Consider the following 23,219-nt stretch of genomic DNA (forward strand, 5'->3'; position numbering starts at 1 on the left):
AACCATAAGATTTAAGAATTTTAGAGAAGCACAGAGACATGGCTTTATTTAAGGTGAAAATTTCTTGAAGATAATCTAATAAAATGTGCTAATGCTTTGAGTACTGTGTGGTGCAAAAAAAAAGTAATTAATAGATCATTTAGTAGCCTGTTGAATTAGAATTGAGAATTTTACACAACTTCATGGTAATCTTATTTTATATGACTCTATCTTAGGCACGTTTCAAAAATACTCCATAAGGAATACTTAACTACCGACCCTTTACTCTTAACCATAGGAGGATGAAGATTTGGCCTCCTTCTGAAGCTCAACAAGAATTTGAGAACTTCTGATGATTGAGTCATCCTTAGGATTAAAGATACCATTCAGTGTATCTATTCAAGACGTATTGAGATCTTACTAAAAGACAGCCAATGCTATAAGTGCCAAGAAAGTATAAATAAACACTGGACCTTAAAGGATTCCATAGTATACTAGGTATCCAGATATATTAATAGCTAACTAAGTATAATGGGACACATACTTGGAGACATAAATGAGAGGTGACAAGGTAACTTGCAGCATATCCAGAAAGCAAATATCTGTTTTAAAATCAACATTTTATTTTATTTTATAATTGAATTTATTTATTTATATTATTGGGGTATACTTGTTTTACAATGTTGTGTTAGTTTCTACTATACAGCAAAGTGAAGTAGAGTTCCCTGTGTTATACAGCAGTTTCTTATTAGTTGTCTATTTTATACATATTAGTATATATATGTCAATCCCAATCTCCCAATTCATCCCACCCCCACTTTCCCACTTTCCCCCCTTGGTGTCCATAAGTTTGTTCTCTACATCTGTGTTTCCATTTCTGCCTTGCAAACCGGTTCACCTGTACCATTTTTCTAGGTTCCACATATGTGCGTTAATATACGATATTTGTTTTTCTCTTTCTGACTTGCTTCACTCTGTATGACAGTCTCTAGATCCATACACATCTCTACAAATGACCCAATTTTGTTCCTTTTTCTGGCTGAGTAATATTCCATTGTATATATGTACCACAGTTTTTTTATCCATTTGTCTGTCAATGGGCATTTAGTTTGCTTCTATGACCTGGCTGTTGTAAATAGTGCTGCAATGAACATTGGGGTGCATGTGTCTTTTTGAATTATGGTGTTCTCTGGGTATATGCCCAGTAGTGGGATTGCTGGGTCATATGGTAATTCTATTTTTAGTTTTTTAAGGAACCTCCATACTGTTCTCCACAGTGGCTGTACCAATTTACATTCCCACCAACAGGGCAAGAGGGTTCCCTTTTCTCCACACCCTCTCCAGCATTTATTGTTTGTAGATGATTTGATGATGGCCATTCTGACTGGTGTGAGGTGACACGTCATTGTAGTTTTGATTCGCATTTCTCTAATGATTAGTGATGTTGAGCATCTTTTCATGTGCTTCTTGGCCATCTGTATGTCTCCTTTGGAGAAATGTCTATTTAGGTCTTCTGCCCATTTTTGGATTGGGTTGTTTGTTTCTTTGTTATTGAGCTGCATGAGCTGCTTATAAACTTTGGAGATTAATCCTTTGTCAGTTGCTTCATTTGCAAATATTTTCTCCCATTCTGAGGGTTGTCTTTTGGTCTTGTTTATGGTTTCCTTTGCTGTGCAAAAGCTTTTAAGTTTCATTAGGTCCCATTTGTTTATTTTTGTTTTTATTTCCATTTCTCTAGGAGGTGGGCCAAAAAGGATCTTGCTGTGATTTATGTCATAGAGTGTTCTGCCTATGTTTTCCTCTAAGAGTTTGACAGTTTCTGGCCTTACATTTAGGTCTTTAATCCATTTTGAGCTTATTTTTGTGTATGGTGTTAGGGAGTGTTCTAAATTCATTCTTTTACATGTACCTGTCCAGTTTTCCCAGCACCACTTATTAAGAGACTGTCTTTTCTCCATTGTATAGCCTTGCCTCCTTTGTCATAGATTAGTTGACCATAGGTGTGTGGGTTTATCTCTGAGATTTCTATCCTGTTCCATTGATCTATATTTCTTTTTTTGTGCCATACCATGTTGTCTTGATTACTGTAGTTTTGTGGCATAGTCTGACGTCAGGGATCCGATTCCTCCAGCTCTGTCTTTTTTTTTTTCCTCAAGATTTCTTTGGCTATATGGCATCTTTTGTGTCTCCATTCAAATTTTAAGATTTTTTGCTCTAGCTCTGTAAATAAAATCAGCATATTAAAGAGGTTCTTCATATCTTGTTTTGTCCACTCTGATCCTCAGAAGTCTTGATGCTAAGAGTGAGATAGTGGACATACAATATCTGGAGGCTACATGCATAGTGTTTCCTGCTGGACAAGTTGTGCTCACTGCACAAGTTTAAATTCAGATTCCACCACTTAACAGCTGGGTGAGGCTGACCATTGCAGCCTCATTGGAATGATAGAGAACAGTGCACTGAATCAATTAGTGAAAGGATGTTTACTTTAATGAAAAAAAAGTGCTTCACATTGACAGCAAAAGAGAAAAACTTGAAAGCAGTGACACTTTTTTTTTTTTTTGGCCGTGCTGAGTTGCTTATGGGATCTTAGTTCCCCCACCAGGGATGGAAACCATGCCCCCTGCAGTGGAAGCGCAAAGTCTTCACCACTGGATAGCCAGGGAAGTCCCAGCAATGACGCTTTTACCCTAGCAGTGGGGACTAAAGGTAGAGGAAACAGTATAGTTACCTTAGACATAATCCACGTGCACAAGCATTTTTGTACACATGGAAACAACCTTGTCAGCCCAGGCATATCTGGCTGAAAAAGATACCCCATGAGAGAAGTAGGAGAAAAGCTGATCTGCCTAGATTCTAAAAGTATTAGCTCTTTTTTCCTTTGCCTCTAGTGAAACCATAAACATCTGTTCTGTAAATCCATGTGAACTTATAAACATGCAGAGAATTAAAGAGATAGTAGGGCTTCCCTGGTGGAACAGTGGTTGAGAGTCCGCCTGCCGATGCAGGGGACACGGGTTCGTGCCCCGGTCCAGGAAGATCCCACATGCCGCGGAGTGGCTGGGCCCGTGAGCCATGGCCGCTGGGCCTGTGCGTCCGGAGCCTGTGCTCCGCAATGGGAGAGGACACAACAGTGAGAGGCCCGGGTACTGCAAAAAAAAAAAAAGAGAGATAGTAGAACATCAAAATGATTAGGAAAATTAAAGGGACTAGATGAGTTTCAACTAGGAATTCTAAAAATACACACTAAATTCCCTGAATTGGACTGCTAAGGATATTGAGGATGTAAAAATGGGTATATAAGGTAGCTGGAGGGGCAGACAATATAAAATAATGTTGTGAATGAATCTTGAAGTTGTCATCATTATTGTAAGATTTTACAAAAAATAGCTTATCCAAAGTTTGAATTTAATTAAATACAAGTCAAGGAGTACTTATCAAATACCTACCATGTGCCATGTATCAATATAATCTTAGGTGCTACGGAAGAAGGGGACCAAATGACAGGATGTGGTCCCTCCTGTCAGTGCACATGAACAAGATGGGGGACAAACATGGGACAATTAATAAGGCAACATGGTAGGAGTGTTAGAGTTACAGATAGAAGCAAAGTGCTGTGAAAACAGGAAGAAGCAATTACGTCATTACAAAACCAAGCAAGACTTCACAGAGAATTTGGCAAATGAACTTGCTCTTGAGGAGTAATTGGAATTCTAGAGGCAGAAATGCTGGAAGAGGACCCTCTAGGGTAAAGAAGGAAATGTGTAAGTACAGAAAAATATTGCATGTTTAAGGGCTGGGAATACTCTAGAGTGGCAGAAACCTGGGATGTAAGAAATAAAATAGGAAATTAGTATGGAAACAAATTGAGACCAGATGATAAAGTGCCATATGTATATCCTAAGGGGTTTGTAAATAATTCCAAGAGCTTTTGAACTGTATTGAGACGAGGCATGATAAGCTTTATATTTCTGGCATTAGTATGAAGGCCAACTAATTGATCAGCATGGAGGCCAGGCCAGAAGTCCATGAAAGACTCAAAGTCTGAATAAGAACAGCGAAAATAGAAATTGAAAGGAAGAATAAAATATTCAATGAAATAACAACTCTTCTTTCAATTTTAATCTCTATAATAGAACTTTCACTTCTTAAGAAAAAGTTCTATCAACTGAATTTTAAGTTCTGCAATTCAGGCAAAAAGAGAAATTTCACTTTTTTTTTTTTTTTTTTTTTGCAGTACGCAGGCCTCTCACTGTTGTGGCCTCTCCCATTGCGGAGCACAGGCTCCGGATGCGCAGGCTCAGTGGCCATGGCTCACAGGCCCAGCCGCTCCGCGGCATGTGGGATCTTCCCGCACCGGGGCATGAACCCGCATCCCCTGCATCGGCAGGCGGACTCTCAACCACTGCGCCACCAGGGAAGCCCTAGAAATTTCACTTTTATATACTTGGCACATAGTAGATGCTTAATAAGTGTTTACTATAAAGTTTGATTGATTGTATTACTGATGGCATTTCCTTTGTTTGTGTTTGTTTAAATTTTGGGTATCTTTAAAAACATACTAAATTTTATAGAAAGATCAAGAGTTTTAATGAGTGTGGTATTTAGCCTTAGACCAGAGGTCAACAACCTTTTGCAAAGGGCCAGATAATAAACATCTGAGGATTTATGGACCATATGTTTTCTGTCACAAATACTCAGCTTTGCCATTGGAATGTTAAAGCATCCATAAATAAAGTTTGGCTATGTCCCAATAAAACTTTATTTATAAAAATAAGTGGTGGGCCAGATTTGGCCTATGGGCTGAAGTTTGCCAGTCCCTACCCTAGACCAGTCAGAGGTTAACTATCTCATCTACAGTTAAAGGATTAAAACATTTATATATTCAGTTTTTGAAAGGTCATAATTCTTGATAAGTTCTTATGTTAATTCCATGTTATTGCAATTTCAAGTTTATAGAAATTTAATTTACAAATAATAAAATTTACCCTTTTTTAGTGTAAAATTCCATGAGTTTTGACAAATGCATACATTTATATAATACTACTACAATTATGATATAGAAAAGTTCTTCCTTCATGCTCCTTAGTAGTTAACTGCCCCCAGCTCCCAGCTCTTGCCAAGCACTGATCTGTTTTCTGTTCCCTTTTTGCTTTGCCTTTTTAAGAATGTCATATAAATGAAATCATATATTATGTAGCCTTTTGAGTCTGGCTCCTTTCATTTAGCATATGCATTTGAGATTTATGTAAGATATTGTGTGTATCAGTAGTTTATAACTCTTTATTACTTTATTTCATTGCGTGAATATTCCTAAGTGTTTTTATTCATTCACCAGTAAAAGGCTATTTGGATTGTCTCTATGTTTTTGCCATTATGAACAAAGCCATTATAAACATTTGTGAACAGGTTTATGTTTAAATATAAGGTTGCATTTCTCCTGGGTGAGTACCTAGGAATCGGATTGCTGGTTGTATGTTGTTTGTTTAATGTTATAAGGAACTGCCAAACTGTTTACAAAGAGTTGTACCATTGAATTCCTGCCAACAGTATGTGAGAGTTCCAATTGCTCCATATCCTCTCCAGTGCTTGACATTGTCAGTTCTTTTTATTTTAGTCTTTCTTTCCAGTAGGTGGGTAATAGTATCTCACTGAGGTTTTAATTTTTTTTCCCAGATAACTAGCAGTGTTGAATGTATTTTCATGTGTTTACTTGCTATCTACATATCTTCTTTGTCAAGTATCAGTCCAGATCTTTTGCTCAATTTTAAATTGAATTTTGTTTATTTATTGTTGAATTTTCAGAGTTCTTTGTGTATTTTGGATATAAGTCCCTTATCAGATACATGTTTGGCAAATATTTCCTCCTGGTCTGTGGCTTTCTTTTCATTTTCTTAACAATATCTCAAATTATTACATTTTGAAATGTTATCACTACTATTATTATGATTAGTTTCACATGTTTTACATTTTTCTGAAAGAAAATTCAACGAATGAGAATATTAGAATCTTTTCTTTGATGGACAATTTAAACAATTATATCCATGAATATTATAAAACCAAATAGAAATTTTTATCATGCCACAGCTTTATCTTCAATCTGAACCTTAGTCATGACAATAAAGTCTAGATTCACAGATACTCTTTATCATATATTTAATTTTGAAGAACTTTAAGTCTTTGAGAAGTGACAAAGGAAACCGACACATCTACAAAATAGGACATCAATCTGCCTGCCTTGGCTTTCGAAGCAAAGTAAAAGGGAACATTTTCAAATAGTGAGCTGTCTCTTTTATTTATTGATCTTCAGCTAGAAATAAAGCTATAGTACAATGCTCTCTCCATATCTTTCTTGCTGTATAAAAACAAGGTTACAGATCAATTGATTTACCATCACCATTGTTTAGGTACCTTCCCTACTATCTCTATTGTGACACAAGACATGCAGTCATATAGATCTTTCATTAGGAAAGTCATTGCAAAGCTAAGGCTCACTGCATGCTTAAATGGTTTGTAGCCCACTCATTAAGCCATTAACAAACCATTAATATTGCTTACCCTCAAACCTTACAGATAAAATAAGTTATTGCCATTTTATCTTCCCGTGCACCTTTGCAAAGTGAACAAGTACATTATTTTGTTACAGTCTGACTTAAATATTTAGAGACATGCCAAGGAATTCAGGTATCTAGACTATTAACACTAATAAGATTTATTGTGTGTATTCCTTTAGATGCATACCCTGGAGCATAAAGAGTGGGAGAGCAACACAGAGGCATTACTTAAAATTGCTTTTTTCCCACCAATTTAATCTGTTTTTAATATTTTCTACATGTTATTACTCCTATCAATAACATTCATTTCAATAAGAAATTTTCTTTGTGATGTTCTTAACCATACAGGAAAAATAAAGAAAAAAATAACTCTGTAAGGAGAAGTTAAGAATTTTAAGACTGTTGAACATCTTTGTACTCAAGCTTTAAGTACAGGTGAGTAAATGATCATGTAAAACATCTAACCATCCTCTACTGGTATGTTTCCCTTGAAATGCGAATAGGTCCTAGTTATTTCACTAATAAGACAAAATATGTTGTATGCCTTGTACAGAGTAAAACATAATTGAGGATATCCACTCTAATCTTTCCATCGGGTGAACTATAATGAACGTACAATTCATTGCACATAATTTTTTTAAAGATTTCTTTTACGTCCAGAAGGAAAAATGTAAATACTTGAACAAGAACTCCATATATTTAACGGCATATGTGCAAGAAGGAATATGAACAGAGTTGAATGTGCAATCAGGGAAAACTATAAATAGAGTTTCCAGTTCATATAAAAGAGAATCACAAAACCATAGGGGCTGCTGTACAGTACATAAAATGTGAACGACCTTTACAGACCCATCTACAAAGAGGAACAAATTGATATATATCTAGCAACTGTACTGAAATATTGCCATTCGATGTCACTCAAATGTCTACTTTGGTCAAATCAGGGGTGAAATTTATTTTTCAGTTTCTAACTATTTAAAACTTTTAGCATTTAGCATTTAGCATTTCTTGGGCCATAGACATTAAGTACCGGGTCATGTGACATCTCATTGAAAAATGACACTTGGGTCCGTGTAATATCATTACTTCTATAAAATTCATGTATGCAGTTTACAGAATAACTTATAAACTGATAATCAACTTAAAGGGCCAACCATAGAAGACCTAAAATGTCTGGTTGTAGTTTGCATTTATTAAAGTCATTTATAACAGCTCAGCCTTCCTCCATGGCTGGTCAGAGGAGCGTGGGCTGGTTTCTTACAGGCAGGTGAATGTGAGAAGCAGGGAGCTAGTGCCTTGGGCCATACCTTTCTGAGGCATTTTAATTATTTTCAATATGCAGAGAGGACAATGACACATGTCCAAAGAATCGTGAGAATATCCCTTTGCTGCAAATATGTCCTATACCTCGAGGCATTGGAGAGTGTGGAAATGAACTTTGTAAGAATTAGGAGTCAGTGCACCATAGCATTGAAAGGAGAGGGATGCAGGGACACAGGGCTTTTTAAGTGTGGCTAACCTGCCTGTTCTTTCTCCATGTGTCTACTAAATCTTCTCTCTCCTATACAGAAGTATGTGTGCCTGGGATTCTGTTTTTGAGAAGGAGGGACAGGATGAGGAAAGGTAAGATGATCACCTTATTTCTTTGTTAAATAAAGCTGACAGATAGGACTAGATTACCCAGAAAGCAAGAAGATGCGTTACCTGTAGACAAGTCCACATTTTCTTTGTGTTTTCTCAAGATTGATCCAAAAGAACGATGACTCACAGTAGATACAGGGATTTCTTTCTAGACTAGTGCCAGAGAAAATACAACACATGGGAGGACCAATAGTCCTAGGGTTGGCTCCTGGATCTCCCCAGAGCATTTACGTTGCTCAGAAAATTTCACATGCTACTAAGGTCCGCTCCAGCATTCTCTAGAGCTATCCTAAACTAAGAACAGAGCCTCTGTGGTATTTTCTTGAGATAATGACAGAGACTCACAGCGATCAGGGAGAGAACAGAGGCTTGGAATATGGTGAGTGTCCTGTGGAGGAAATCTCAGAGCATGGTAACACTCTCTTCACAGAAGCTTTCTCTGGAACGTAAGACACTGGTCAAAGTTTGGCTAAAGGACAGTGTTCCACGTGGGGGCCATAGGCAGTGAAGTGCCGGCCCTGACTTTCCCTCCTTGACATAAGTATGGTTACATTCTATACCCAAGTGAGAAACTCTGGGCTTCCCGGGGGCTTTAGGGGCTAACCTTGGTCATCTGGCAGTTCTAGGGTATGCACAGTTAAGGAATGCCTGTAGAAAACTGATTTGACTTTACAATTAAGAGACATGAATAGGTATTTCCAGAATAGTCTGGTATGACCATGCAGGGGAAGGTTGATCAAAGTAACTTTATAGTTCCCCCAAGGCTATCTCTGGATGTTAATGGGATATTGACGCAGAGCTGACTGGGTCTCCTTTGTTGCTAGCGTTAGAATATCTCTTTCATCATCCAGCAGCTCAATGCTATTGTGCATTGGCTTAGCATTTTGGGGTGAGAAATCAGCCCATGGACTTTATCATGGAACTTCCCCCAACCAAATAAGTCCTCTGGCCACTAGATTCCCTCACATACTGGCAGTATCCTAAAATCAAAATAAGAAAATGAAAGAAAATTATCTACCATCTATCTATCTATCTATCTCTCTATTTATCTACCCATCCTCTTTCACACCTGTCCCTCTTGTCATCCCCTTCATAAATAACGTAATGGCCTCTTAAGGACCTAAGGTAGCAATTTAATTTAAGTAGTTCTTATAGATACAAATAACCCAGAAAATATTAGCAGAACTCCCTCTCCCTTTTTGTTATGTACAAGAATTTTAAATTAGATACTCAAATATTTGTTCTTTTAGATATTTATACTAAGAGAAAGAGAAGCTAAATAAGAGGGATTTTTGTCTATTCCAAAAATTTTTGTTACCTAATTTATAATTTTCCTTAACTTCATATTTTCTAAACAATATCTGCGGTTGGGAAGACTGCATAATTTGCTATGCACTAAAATATTTTCAGTTTTCCGAAAATATTATTTTCATGAGAAAGCAGTTATTATAAAGTCAAGTGATATAAAACAGGATCTCTTCATGCTAAAATTGTATTAATAATTAATTGGAGGGAAGGTATTTCACCATGATAAATGAGAGACTGTATAGAAGGAAAAATACCATTCTGTGGCAGAAATAATGTAGTAACACGCTGTTAAATACAAGCCATCATATTAAATTTTACAAAGATATCAAAATTTATTAAAATGTGAATTGATTATGCTTCCTAAAATTCCTGTTCTGGAAATAGTAATTAGAGTTTTGTCAATATAATTATTAAAACGAGGGGAAGCAGGAAAAATGTTTAGTGGAAACGTAAAAACAATTTGCTAGAGAGAAAACTGGTTGCTAGTAAAGTAAAGCAATATTAAATGAGAGGGAAGTCTCATGCTGTAGGCTTAATGTAATAAGGTTATGATTTTAATCAAAATCAGGTCCATGGTCAACAAGGACACAGTTCTAATGGCAAGGTAGCTCTGATGCTAACTTGTATAGGAATAATTGCGCTAAATTAAAACATGATGGCTAAATTAACAGTAGTTATTAACCTTTATAACAGAGATGTCTGTGAGAGTATAAAATATTCACTGAAGATTGTCAGAAAAGGCCCAGTTCCACAAATTTACAAGTGCAGACACTCCATTTGTGTGTTCTTTTACTAAACATGGTTTTTAAAGAACTCTTTGTTATTAAATACTATTTTTATAAATTGAATATTGAGAACTTGCAAAAGAACACTTACAAAATATATGTACAATATAAAGATTCAAGAATAATGGTATAATATACACCCATATCCCCAGCGCCGTGTCTAAGGAAAATAACGCAACTGCTTCGCTTTTTTCTTTATCCCACCGCATTCCATCCCTCCTCAGTATTAGTCACTGTTCTAAACTTTGTGTTTATCTTTATGGTTTTTCTGTATATATTTCTATTGCTGAACCATATTTTGTTTGGAATATTGATCACTTTATAAAATAGATGCTTTTGCTTAGGTTTTAGGTGTAAATGTGCCTTCCTGAGATTCATCCATATTGTTGAAAACAGCTGGAATTTATTAATTTTTAGTGTAGTATAATATTCAATTGTAAGGCTATACTATAATTTATTTATACTTTTAAAGTTGATGGATTAGTGTGGCAATTGTATATGTGTTTGTTCATTTCTTTTCAAATTTAATTGCATTAAGTTTCTACAATATTCGAGCATCCCAGAACTAGGAAGAAGGTAACACTCTATGGACCAAACCAAACCCAATAGGCATTGGAAGTCAACGGATAAATGCTTCTCCCTTTTGTTCCTTAGGTGGCTGTTTCTATCACAAAACTGCTGCCTTCAGCAACAGCCTATTTAATAATGTTCCTTTGTATTAGCTTTTCCAATTCTCTGTTTATGCTCCTTTTGTTCAGTACTATTTCCTGGAAACATGCTATCAGATAAGCTACCTTATAAAACTTTGTGCCAGTGTCTGCTTTGGCAGGGGTGAGGCACCCAGGCTAAGACCAGTATATTCACGTGCACATATTCTTTAGAAGTCTATATGAGGATGCACAGATATGGGTAGCAAATGAAATCAATGTCAAATGTTAATGAAAAGAGGTAAATGTAGCAACGTATCTCTGAGACTTGGTATAATGATATCCATATATTCAGAACATTATGACAGAAACAAAAGGTTCTGTAGAAAAAAAACATACTCTATTTCATGGAGATTTAACTTCATGGAATTTTACAATTTGCAGCTAAAAGCGATGTGAAGATAAAAGAAGAAATGGAAGTGATGTCACTGTGAGTGGGAAGTATATGTCCCCATTTAGATGGAGCAAGTGGGTGATGCAGTCCACAAAATGATCACAGATCTTGAACCTTATGAAAAAATGTCTGACTTCTTAAAGTTTAATGTGGGTAAGGACAGTAATAGTCTACATAATTCTACATAATATTAATAGTAATTGGGACCTGGGCTGTCCAGACATCAGGTGAAACACTCACTAATTTAAAACAGAGAATCATATAAATTAATTTACTTTTCTCAATGAAAATTTACAAAAGGTAGTGGAATTAAGGAGAAGAACTTTTGGTTGGAACAGATTTTGACTGCTGAAGAAATATGTGGAATAGTAAATATGGGGGCAATAAAGCAAAAATGTCATCTTAAGTTTATTGAACATGAGGGATCAGTACACCATAAGTTATTTTAAAAAGATTTAGAGAACACATATATGTTCTAAAATTCTTTTTTTAAATTATTTTTTATTGGAATATAGTTGCTTTACAATGTATATTCTAAAATTCTTAATGGGAAGATCTTTACAAGGAAAAGGACACTCTGTAAAACAAAATTCAATCAGTAAACTCAAGGATTATCTCTTACAGGAATATGTACAAAATGTGAAAAACTGGACATTTAATCAAGGATTATGTCTTAGTCTATTTGAGCTGCTATTAAAAAAATACCATAAACTGAATGACTTATAAACAACAAACATTTATTTCTCACAGTTCTGGAGGCTGGAAAATTCAAGATCAATTTGTCTGAAGATATGATGTCTAGTTAGAGCCCTGCTCTCATTCATAGATGCCATCTTCTCCCTGTGTCCTCACATGGCAGAAGGGAAAGGGAAGTTCCCTGGGGTCTCTTTCATAAGGGAACTAATTCCATTCATGAGGCATCTTCCCTCATGACCTGATAACCTCCCAACCTACCATCACATTGGGGATTAGATTTCAACATATGAATTTTCAGGGGACACAAATACTCAGTCTATATCAGGTGGCTACAAGAGTGTTTCTTAAAACCATAAAAATAACATAATAAACTTTTAAAGTGGCTAGGGCTTTCTTTCAGAAAGATCCAAAGGAGCTAATTTTAATTTGTTAAAAGCAGGAAGGTTAAGAAAGGAATAGGTCCATTGCCTGGAAGATCTACCTGAAACAGATGGAGCCCTTTGTTCCAGGCACTCTGTCAGGCACTAGGATTCCAGCATAAAATTTGGTGTAAGAAAGAGGTAATTAACTACAAGTAGTCCTCACCTTACACGATACAGTGGGATTGTGCAAGCTGGAAATGCACAAAGCAATCCTCATAATCAACAAGAAAAATTAAGATTGTCATTTTTGTCAAAATATTAAAAACTTTCTGTTTGTTGTAAATGTATAGGGAAATGAATAAACAGTAAAACTAATATTTTTAGTACACTATAATTTAAAATATTAAAACACTAAGAATTAAAGCATTTTATTTCTTTATAAAAAGTTAAGAATAATGTGATATATAAATTATGATGTGGAACAGGCACCTTCTTGATACGTTGGTAAATTGTCAGGGTCCTTTCTAAGTTTGGATCAGTTTTCAGTATTTTATCTTTTGTACTTTCGATGTCCTGAAATATCTCTGGGAATTCCTTTAATGTGAGGTTTTTGCTGGGACATCACATATCCTCTTCATAATAACCACTTTCCTCATGTATGTTGACAAATTCACCTGCACTAAGTTCCTCTGGCATCATAGCTAGAGTTTCTTAAACAGCAGCAGTATTGATATTCTCATGGTCAGCTATCTTTTCTAAAACTCCATTTACATACAATTTGTATTTCATTTCTTTTTTTTTGCGGTACACGGTCCTCTTACTGTTGTGGCCTCTCCCGTTGCAGAGCACAGGCTCCGGATGCGCAGGCTCTGCGGCCATGGCTCACGGGCCCAGCTGCTCCACGGCATGTGGAATCTTCCCGAACCGGGGCACGAACCCGTGTCCCCTGCATCGGCAGGCGGGCTCTCAACCACTGCGCCACCAGGGAAGCCCTGTATTTCATTTCTAACATGGCCACTTTTTGTTTCATTGCTGCACTTTCATTTTTGTTAATTTCCTCTTTCTATCATCCATTTTTGTAAAATGTAACGTGGGTTAATTACAGGGAGACTAGGAGCTAACAGAACTAAATGCTTTGTCATCTATATGTGAACTGAATGACAGATGCACAGTGACCAATCATGGACAGACTTTGAAAGAAGTGCTGTGATTGGTAACTGATCCTGATGTACACCTGTTATCTATGTAGCAACTTGTGGATTGGAGAGCTAGCAGCGAAGTTTTTACATTATGCAGTTACAAATCGTTAATATAATCCGATAACTTAAATTTGAACCATGTTGTTCATGGACTGAGGTTAGTTAACTAAATCAAGGTAACCAAAATTTGTGCATACAGGAAACATGCAAAGTGAGGGCTGCTTACATATAATTAAAACAAAATATGATAATTACCATGCTATGAAGAATTGTCCACTGTTTTAGATGTAAGAGAAAATGACAATTCTAGATTTGGAGAGGGTTTTAAAAAAATAGTCTCCCTGAAGAATTAATATTAACATTGGGATCCATAATCAACTAAATGAGGAAATAAAGAAAAAATATTATAAACAGAAGAAAATTCTTATTCTAGTTCACGTGAAGAAAGAGCAGGGTAGAATTAAGTTTGACATTGGACTTCCCTGGTGTTCCAGTGGTAAAGAATCTGCCTTCCAATGCAGGGGACGTGGGTTCCATCCCTGGTCAGGGAACTGAGATCCCACGTGTCGCCCACGCGCCCTGGAGCCCAAGAGCCACAACTAGAGAGAGAAGAACCTGCACACCACAATTAGAAGCCCAAGCCACAACAAAAGATCCTGAACGCCTAAATGAAGACCCCGCGTGCCACAACTAAGACCACATGCAGCCAAAAAAATAAGAAGAAGAATTATGTTTGACGTGGCTGGAGCGCAAATGGGGAGGGCTAAACATCATGAAGGAAAAGTATGATATGTTTAGGATTTTGTATTTTATTCTAAACAGGATAGGAAGTCATTGAAGAATTTTAATGAGGACATGATTAGCATGATCCAATTTGAATTTTGAGGATATCAATATAAAGAATAGGTTAGAAGGGGCAAGACCAAAGCTCTAAGGAGCGAACTTAGGAAGTGGTTACAGTTAATTTGCCATAGGAGAGTCCTGATCCAAATATGTTTGCTGATATTAGAAAATGGTAAAGAAAATTTAGTGATTTCTTTAGGAGATAGAAATGTTAGCCTTGGCAATGATTAAATATGTGTTGGGTCTGTTAATCCCGAACTCCCCGTTCTTCTCTTCCCCACCTTCCTCCCCCTTGGCAACCGCAAGTCCCTTCTCTATATCTGTAAGTCTGTTTTTGTTTATAGATATGTTCGTTTGTGTCATATTTTAGACACAGTAGTTTGGGATTAACAGATGCAAACTATTATATATAGGATGGATAAACAACAAGGTCCTACTGTATAGCACAGGAAACTATATTCAATATCCTGTGATAAATCTTAATGGAAAAGAAAGAATATATATATGTATAACTGAGTCAATTTGCTGTACAGCAGAAATTAAACACACATTTGTAAATCAACTGTACTTCAATAAAATTTAAAAAAATGTGTTGAGGAGCAGAAAGTATGAATAGGGGAATAAGTGTAGGATGATGCCAAGAGTCATTTAGTGTATGATGGTGTGATTCACTGAAAGGTCATCGAAGGAGGTGGTTCTTGAGACCAAGGTAGGGGTGGAAGATGGAGGATGATGAGATTAACTTTGAAACAATTGCATTTGCATCACCTATGGGACAGTGAGATGGAGACTTCCTGAAGGCTTGAAACTCAGGACCAAGAGCTATAAGGTTTGAAATTCATCAGCAGGTAGATATTAATTAGAAGGTGGGGGAGTGGATTAGATCTCCTCAGGAATGTGAGGAGAGTAATGGTGGAATAGAACCAGGGGAAAATGCTGTGTAACTTAGGAACACCATGATTCAAGGTATTGGGTGAGGAAAAAAAAGAATCTACATAAGAGGATATTTTGTCTTCCCAAATTATTGTGGCTTAATGCCAATTTTTAACAAACAGTAATATCACCAGTTATACCTTAGGAGCAATACTTTCATTTGTATCCCTTCTACTTTTTAAACAATTAAAAAACTCAAATCCTTAATTTTCTCTTCAATTCTTCCATCACTTTAAATTCCTCATCATGTGGATGATGTGCTAGAGATGGTGTGCATCCATCCCTCCACTGTTACGCTTAAGGCTCTGCTTTATTGGCAGAAACTAATTTTAGTTATTAGCAAAAATATGTGATAAAAATTGTGTATTTTTCAAGACATAAAACTCCTGGGACAATTAGTGACTCAGATCATTCTCATTTTATAAGATCTTCTTTTTTTATAAATCCCTAACCATCTCTTTGTTAGGGGAACATATAATGGTTACAGTTCAGAAATCAAGAGCCAAAAAGGAAATAATCAATTTCAATGACTAAAATCAGCTTTTAGCCCTTTGTCTAAACTTTTACTTTCCAAAAAATGTGCTTTTGGTAAAGATTTATCAGTTTTTAAAAGCATGTTTGTTCAAATGTCTGTATTAAAATGTTACCATTTACATATATTTGTCCATGGTAATGAATTAGATAAATTCTCAAATTTGTTTTAAACCTAAACCTAATGAACATTATTTTTCTAGAGCGTTAATGGAATAGTAAGTTTATAGATGTGTTTAATAATTTTTTGTGATACAGATGATAAGCAATATAATAAACATAATTTAAAATAGTTATAATACTGATAGAAGCTGGTCAGACACCCATTATAAGGAAAGTAAATTAATAGTGAGTGGTGAGCTTATGTATATTAAAGTTTTGAATTATATTATGCTATCTAACTTCATAGTCCATGGGGTGATATCTACCATTCAAGTTTAGTTTTCCTGGGAGATCTGCTCTTGGCTTTTGCTGTTCGTAGACATGGTTCAGTGGATAAATATTGATTATACATGTTAGATGCATATCAGGGTACAACTCAAAGTGTCTGAAAGTGCCTCTGTTTGAAGAGTGAAAATATGGCATTGTTAAAGTTAATTCAAGCCAATCCCACCCCTCTGCCCATCTCTGGGCAAAATCAAACTAAAAAGATATCAGTGAACTCTCTTGTCAAGCTTTTGTGACTGTAGCATTTTTAGAGAAAAAGAACTTGGAACATCTCAAGACTTCAGGTAAAAGCAAACTAATATCTTATTCAGAATTCAGAGCTGTAACTAACTGCCTGACTTCAAGCTAAATCTTAAAACATGATATGTGAAATTATAGTACGGTACTTAAGGTTTCCCATAAAAATGAGGACCCAGCATCAACCACAGTTGCTGAAAGTCAGTCTAAGCAATCAAATCCTACTCAGCTCTTTTCTTCTCTGCTGTACACTTTTTAAATGTCACATTATGCTGTATCACTTTGATAACAGCCTCCTCTGCTTTTTAAATCTTTATTAGCTGACTTCTGTCCCTCCTTTGCAATTCCTACACTTTGCTTTTCTAACCTAATCCCATAGTTTATTTGTTACTGTAAATAACATTTAATTCTTCTAGAATGGCCACCCTGAAGCATTCCATCTTCTTTCTTTTCAACCACCTTAGTGGGTATCTAAATTTCCTTTATAAAAATATTATTTATTAAGTTTATTCTTTATATATTATCTGTTTATTATTTATAAATGTATTTCTGTAGCTTCCTCCTCCATGACCACCACCTATGGATTAGACTTATGTTTTAACAAAACAAAACAAACAAAATCCTAAATCTTCAAAACGAACTTTGGTAGATAATTCATGGAATCATCCATTTCTAGTTCTTCTGAGAACATGGGAAGTTACTCTTCATATCCCCTCACAGTCAGGTGACACCATGTATCTGATTCTATCCAGTAAATTGTGAGCAGACAAGCCAAAGAATTTAATTACCAGTGACAGAATCTTCCCAATTCTTCTCCCCTGCCAAAGGTCCCCATGGGTCTTCTCATAAAGAGGTTGTGTGTTCCAGCTGAATAAAATGAAGATGGCGGAGCTCCCAGAAACCAGGGTCCCTGAGAGACTATTTGGAACAGACCCTTGAACACATAGCATGAGTGAGAAATAAACCTTGGTTTTGATAAGCCATTGAGATTCCCAGGTTACTTTGTTACTGCAGCATAATCTTGTCTATTCTGACTAATACTCAAATAAAGCAAATTAAAAAATAAGCACATAGCATTTGATGGATACAATGTATCTATAATGCTGGCACAGGTAGATGCATTGTTCACAAGATGCCGGTGTCTAAGGTGCTTTAAGGTAATGAGGTGTTAATTGTGCAATGGACTCCTAGAGAACAATGTTTGGCATTATCTATTTATGAAGCTGAGAAAGTTATATAAAAGAAAATGTTGGACCCTTTTTTTTTTAAAAATAAGGCAACTTAAATAACCCAAAAAGTTTATATTCAAAAGTTCAGACATCCTTTCTATATTTTCTTAAGTAGTTATTTACTTCTATTCAATCCTTTTGTTTGTAAAATAAGGTCTGAGGGAGAAAGAATGGGAACTTGCATTTGATTCTTTTTGATCCAATTGAATCTGAATTACTTCAATTCAATTTAATCCAGATACTTTCAACAAAAGATGTAACACTTGAAATTTTAAATATCAGTGGATACACATACCTTTTCTTGTATGCCTTCCAATAATAGATGTCTTTAATCTTTTAAAATTTCTATAAACATGTATAGGCTCATTTTTCTGTTGGCTTTTCTTTTCTCTTTTCTTTTCTTTTATTCTGGTTAACGACTAGCAAAAATCCATTTGAGTCAATTAATGTATCTCTAATTCATGTTTACTGACTTTGTAATAATCCTTGAAATATGGGCCATACATTTTCACTTAGTTTCCCTATTGATGGACACTCACTTTATATCCAATTTGTGAAGAAACTAAAGTTCTTTGTATATTATGAATACTAATACTGTCATCTGAATTGCAAATATTTTGTTCAGATTTTTAAAAATTTAGTTCATTCATATGGAACTTAGTTTTGAATATAGTGTTTAAGATAATGGTACAATTTTATATTATTTCAAATCAGTAGGCAATTACATTAACAGAATTTAAATTTTCTCAAAAACTTAAACTACTTTGTTTTATACTAAATTTTCTTCTGTATGTAGGTTTATTTCTGGAATACTAGACTCTTCTTCAGATGTTTGTCTATTTTTATACCAATACCATATTTATTTAATTTAAGTGGATTTATAATATGTTTTGCTATGATGGCTTGCAACAATTTTCCTCTCTAGTCTGAACGTGTTATTCACCTAGTGTTACTGATGAGATGCCCAGTGTCTGTTGGTTTCTTTTTCCATTGTGAGTAACTTGCTCTGCTTGAAAGTGTTAAGATTGTCTCTTTGTCCTTAGAATTCAGAAACTTTAAATTTTCTGTCCTAATGCATAAATTTTCTTTTCAATCTACCCTGAAACTAGGGAATTCCTTCTTCAACTTACAGAAATTTTCACATGTCATTTCTTTAATTATTCCTCTCTTCTCTCAGTACTTTCTTTCCTTGGGTAATTTCTGGTACTTCCACGATAGGTCTCCTGGACCTGTCCTTGAAGTATTATCTTTTCTTTCATAATTTTCATTTTTTAATGTTCTCACTTTATATCTTTGGAAATATGTATCACCCTTGATCTTCCAGGCCACCCCTGCATATCTCCTTTACCTCATGTATTAAATTGCTTAGATGGGAAATCATTTTATTATCTCCACAAAGTATCATAAGTGATGTCCTTGAATTTTCTGCAGTGTTCTTATTAATTCTTTACTCAAGTTGTCAAGTGTTGGGTCACACTGCTCTTTTGGCTGTGCATGGGTTCTGTTTATTCTCCCTGATCTTCCTTGGGTAGATATTATTTTTCTCTCCCAGTGCACTAAGGGCTCAGGTCTGCATATAAGAGTTCCTAAGAGATGAAAATCATTGAAGTGAGGAAGTCATCAGTGACTCACAGCGCTTCCCTTCTGCCAGACTGAGAGTGTATAACCAGAATTGCTGTCCATCTCCTATCAAAGCTCCCCAAGGAACCTTCCGTGATGCCTCTGGTTCTTGATCCTCCAGCCTCAGAGGCCATTCAAGCAGCTCCTTCTTGGCCTCCGAGGGCAAGAACAATAAAAACACCCATGAGTGTATCCGTGCTTGCACTCTCATTGCTGGCTGCTTGCGTTTGTAGCTGTCCTTAACTCTTGTCATCCAGAGATTGAATTATTACATGTTGCGGAGCAGGGAAAGTTGATGGGGTTTGATAATTTGATGAGATCAAAACTGGCACGTCCTGACTCCATTTTGGTCTCTCCCTTGCCACCCCATTTTTTAAACCTTCCGACCTATTGATAGTGTAAACTTTAGTGCAGCTGCTGTGGTTTCTGAATATGTTTCAATGCTTGTGTGTTAATGGAGACTTATTAGAAAGAAAGGTCTTTAAGTACTAAGTACATTCACATTGTTGTGTGATCATCACACCATCCCTCTCCAGAACTCTTTTCATCTTGCAAAACTAAAACTCTGTACCCGTTAAACAATAATTTCCATTTTCACCCCACCCTTGCTCAGCCCATGGCAACTACCATTCTACTTTCTGTCTTAAAGAATTTGACTACTCTAGCTGCCTCATATAAGTGCAATCATATAGTACTTGTCTTTTTATACCTAGTTTATTTCACTTAGCATAATGTCCTCAAGTTTTATGCCTATTTTACTAATAATTTTTATATTCTTAAACTTTGCACTTGTCTTAAACTTTGCTACAAGAACTGTGTTTACTTAACAATGTAAGTTTATGTCTACTAACAGTTTTTCATCCCATTTTTATGTCATTGTTAACATTTGTTGACTTGCCATGTTTTTACTGTTACTATTATTTCTCTAGTTTACAAATGAATAGCTTGAAAATGGTTTTTTAAAAGTGAATGTAGTGATAAAATCTTAATGTTAAAGCTTCAGATCAACATTGTAATGTAAACAGTGAAGAAAATTCCAGTAAAAATGCACCATATAAACCTATTTATATTGGGATGGAAGCCCTTGGAGTGTAACAGATCTGCACAAGAGTCTGAAAAAGAAAAGTGCACATGAGTGGATAAGTTTATTTCATCCAACCAGCAGGTTGCTCCGAAATGACAGTGTACAATCTTTTGTAGCACTCTGTCAAAGAGGGGCACAAAGCTGTTGCAGTTTTAAAAACTAACTTTAAATAAAGGAACTCTTCTGATAAAGAGGAGTTTCCCAGTGCTTTGCAGTTTGATGGATTTTAACATTAAAATTTGGATTTAAAAAAATTGTGATTGCACACAAATGCAAGGGTCATCCTAGAAGCTTTATTGCTGTGTGATGCTTTCCTAGGTCAACATTCATTTACTGTGACAGCGCTCCTTTGGCCTTCTTTTATTATTTTTCATTTATTTATTTATTTAATTTTTGGCTTCATTGGGTCTTAGTTGTGGTACATGGCATCTTCGTTGAGGCATGCAGGATCTTTCGTTGTGGCGTGCGGGCTTCTCTCTAGTTGTGACGTGGGGCTTTTTTTCTTTTCTCTAGTTGTGGCGCACAGGCTCCAGGGCACGTGGGCTCTGTAGTTTGCAGCACAAGGGCTCTAGTTGAGACGCGTGAGCTCAGTAGTTGTGGTGCGTGGGTTTAGTTGCCCTGTGGCATGTGGGATCTTAGTTCCCTGACCAGGGATTGAACCTGCGTCCCCTGCATTGTAAGGTGGGTTCTTCACCACTGGACCACCTGGGAAGTCCCTCCTTTGGCCTTCTTAATGCTACTTCTGTAGAGCTTCTTCCATTGCACAACAAGATTTTTATTTCAAACATCATGAGAATAGATTGCTCGGCTTGCTTCCTTTGTTGTTTTTTTTTTTTTTTCTCTCTCTTCTGTTTTTGGCACTCATTCTTAGTCAGGATTTCCTATAACACATAGTCATGGACCAAATCTCAAAAACTGCCTTTTTAAGGTTGTATTCATCATTTACATTTCTGATATGAACTACTGCTCTGGACTTCATATTTATTTTCCATTTGAAAAATGGCATATGTGCACTATCAACCTCTTGCCATTTTAAAAAATTCTTTGAAAATAGTAAGAACAGTTAAAATACTTTCATAATTTCTCATCAGATGAAATAAAACATTTTAATAAAATGATAAAAACTTGACAGACAGTTTTTATTATCCAGAGAGCAGTGTTCTAGAACTCTCCTGAATTATTTTAAATGGGACAAAATAGTACTACTACTGTAACAGAAAGCCTATATGTATAAAGACATTGGAGAGATGCTTCTCATTTGTGGATATCAAGTCATTTTTCTTTTCCAGCATTATTATACTCCATTTGGAGAGTATAAAGGGAAATACCATAAGGTTAAGAGACTTCCTTATGGCAAACAATTAATCTGTTGCAGGGGTCACATGGAAACTTCCCAAGCAACAGTCTGGCCTTGCTAATCAGTAGACATGATTCCTTCGTGTAGGGTAGCTTGGTCTGAAAACACTACAGGGGGGAACTAAATAAATAAAACGTGAACTCTCTGTGGCCAAGTGGCTTCTTTGTTTGCTGGAAGACAACCTGAGACAAAAGAGGCTCTATGTTCTGCAGGAAGTAAGGAGACAAATTTGCTCAACTGTCTTGAGAGCACATGTGCTTATTGCTACCTGCATTCGGTTGACATATACGCCTCCCATTCAAATGTACTCCAGCTCAGACTACAACCACATGCAGCTCGCTGGCTCTGTGAACTCTTCAATTTTAGATGTGTGACTCTCCGGAACTGTGAAATAAACAACTCTATTCAACATCAAACAGAATTCAAGGAAGTCTGTAGTCTTAATAATTGTGTGCTCAGTCCTGGAAGGAACGGACTCAAATGGGCAAGAACCCAGATGGGTAGAGATCTCTCCCTCCTGCCCACCGCATAGGATAGTGTAGGAGAAGCCAGGGGTAGGACTTTAAGTAAACAGCATTAGCAATGAGGGAGGATGAAGAAGTTTTCTTGGAGAAGACAAAAAATAATAGAGTTTAAAAAGAAGCAGTTTCAGAATCTCAAATGCTGAAGCTGGAAAGAACTGTTGGTTTACTTAAAAAATACCAGTGAAAGAGGCCACCCCTTTGAGATCACAGAACTGGAGTGGACTATTTAAAAAATTTTAGGAAAAAATTAAGCAAACACAAAGCAGAACAGGAAACAAAAACAACCTCGTCATACTCAGAAGTCTTCTACTGAGTTAGAAAAGAACAGGAAAGAGAACAACTAATGTTCTCATAGAGAGAGACCACTGAATATGGTATCAAATGGGCCAACATTTCATCAAAATCTGGCAGTTGAATACCATACCCAGTATTCATTGCTTGTTATTGATGCTAGTTGCTACCATATCCAGTATTCATTGCTTGTTATTGATGCTAGTTGCTTGTTATTGATGCTAGTTGCTTGTTATTGATGCTAGTTGCTATGGGACTAGTCATAATCCTCCTGTCTTGCTCTGTGTTGGACAGCAAGGGTCATGGTGGGGTCTCCTCTGCAGGCTCACCCTGGACCAGCCTTGTCCTCAGGCTCCCACAGCACCCTGGGCAAACCTGTCTCACACATTTACCATGTTATCAGATCATTATCAGTGGGAGAGTTCTATGTCCTGCATTAGAGGGTGAGCTCCCTATGGACAAAGACCCTGTCTTTGTTCATCTTTGTTCCCTCAGTGC

Source organism: Leucopleurus acutus, assembly GCF_964270905.1.
Source record: "Leucopleurus acutus genome assembly, chromosome: 18".
Taxonomy (NCBI): Eukaryota; Metazoa; Chordata; class Mammalia; order Artiodactyla; family Delphinidae; genus Leucopleurus; species Leucopleurus acutus.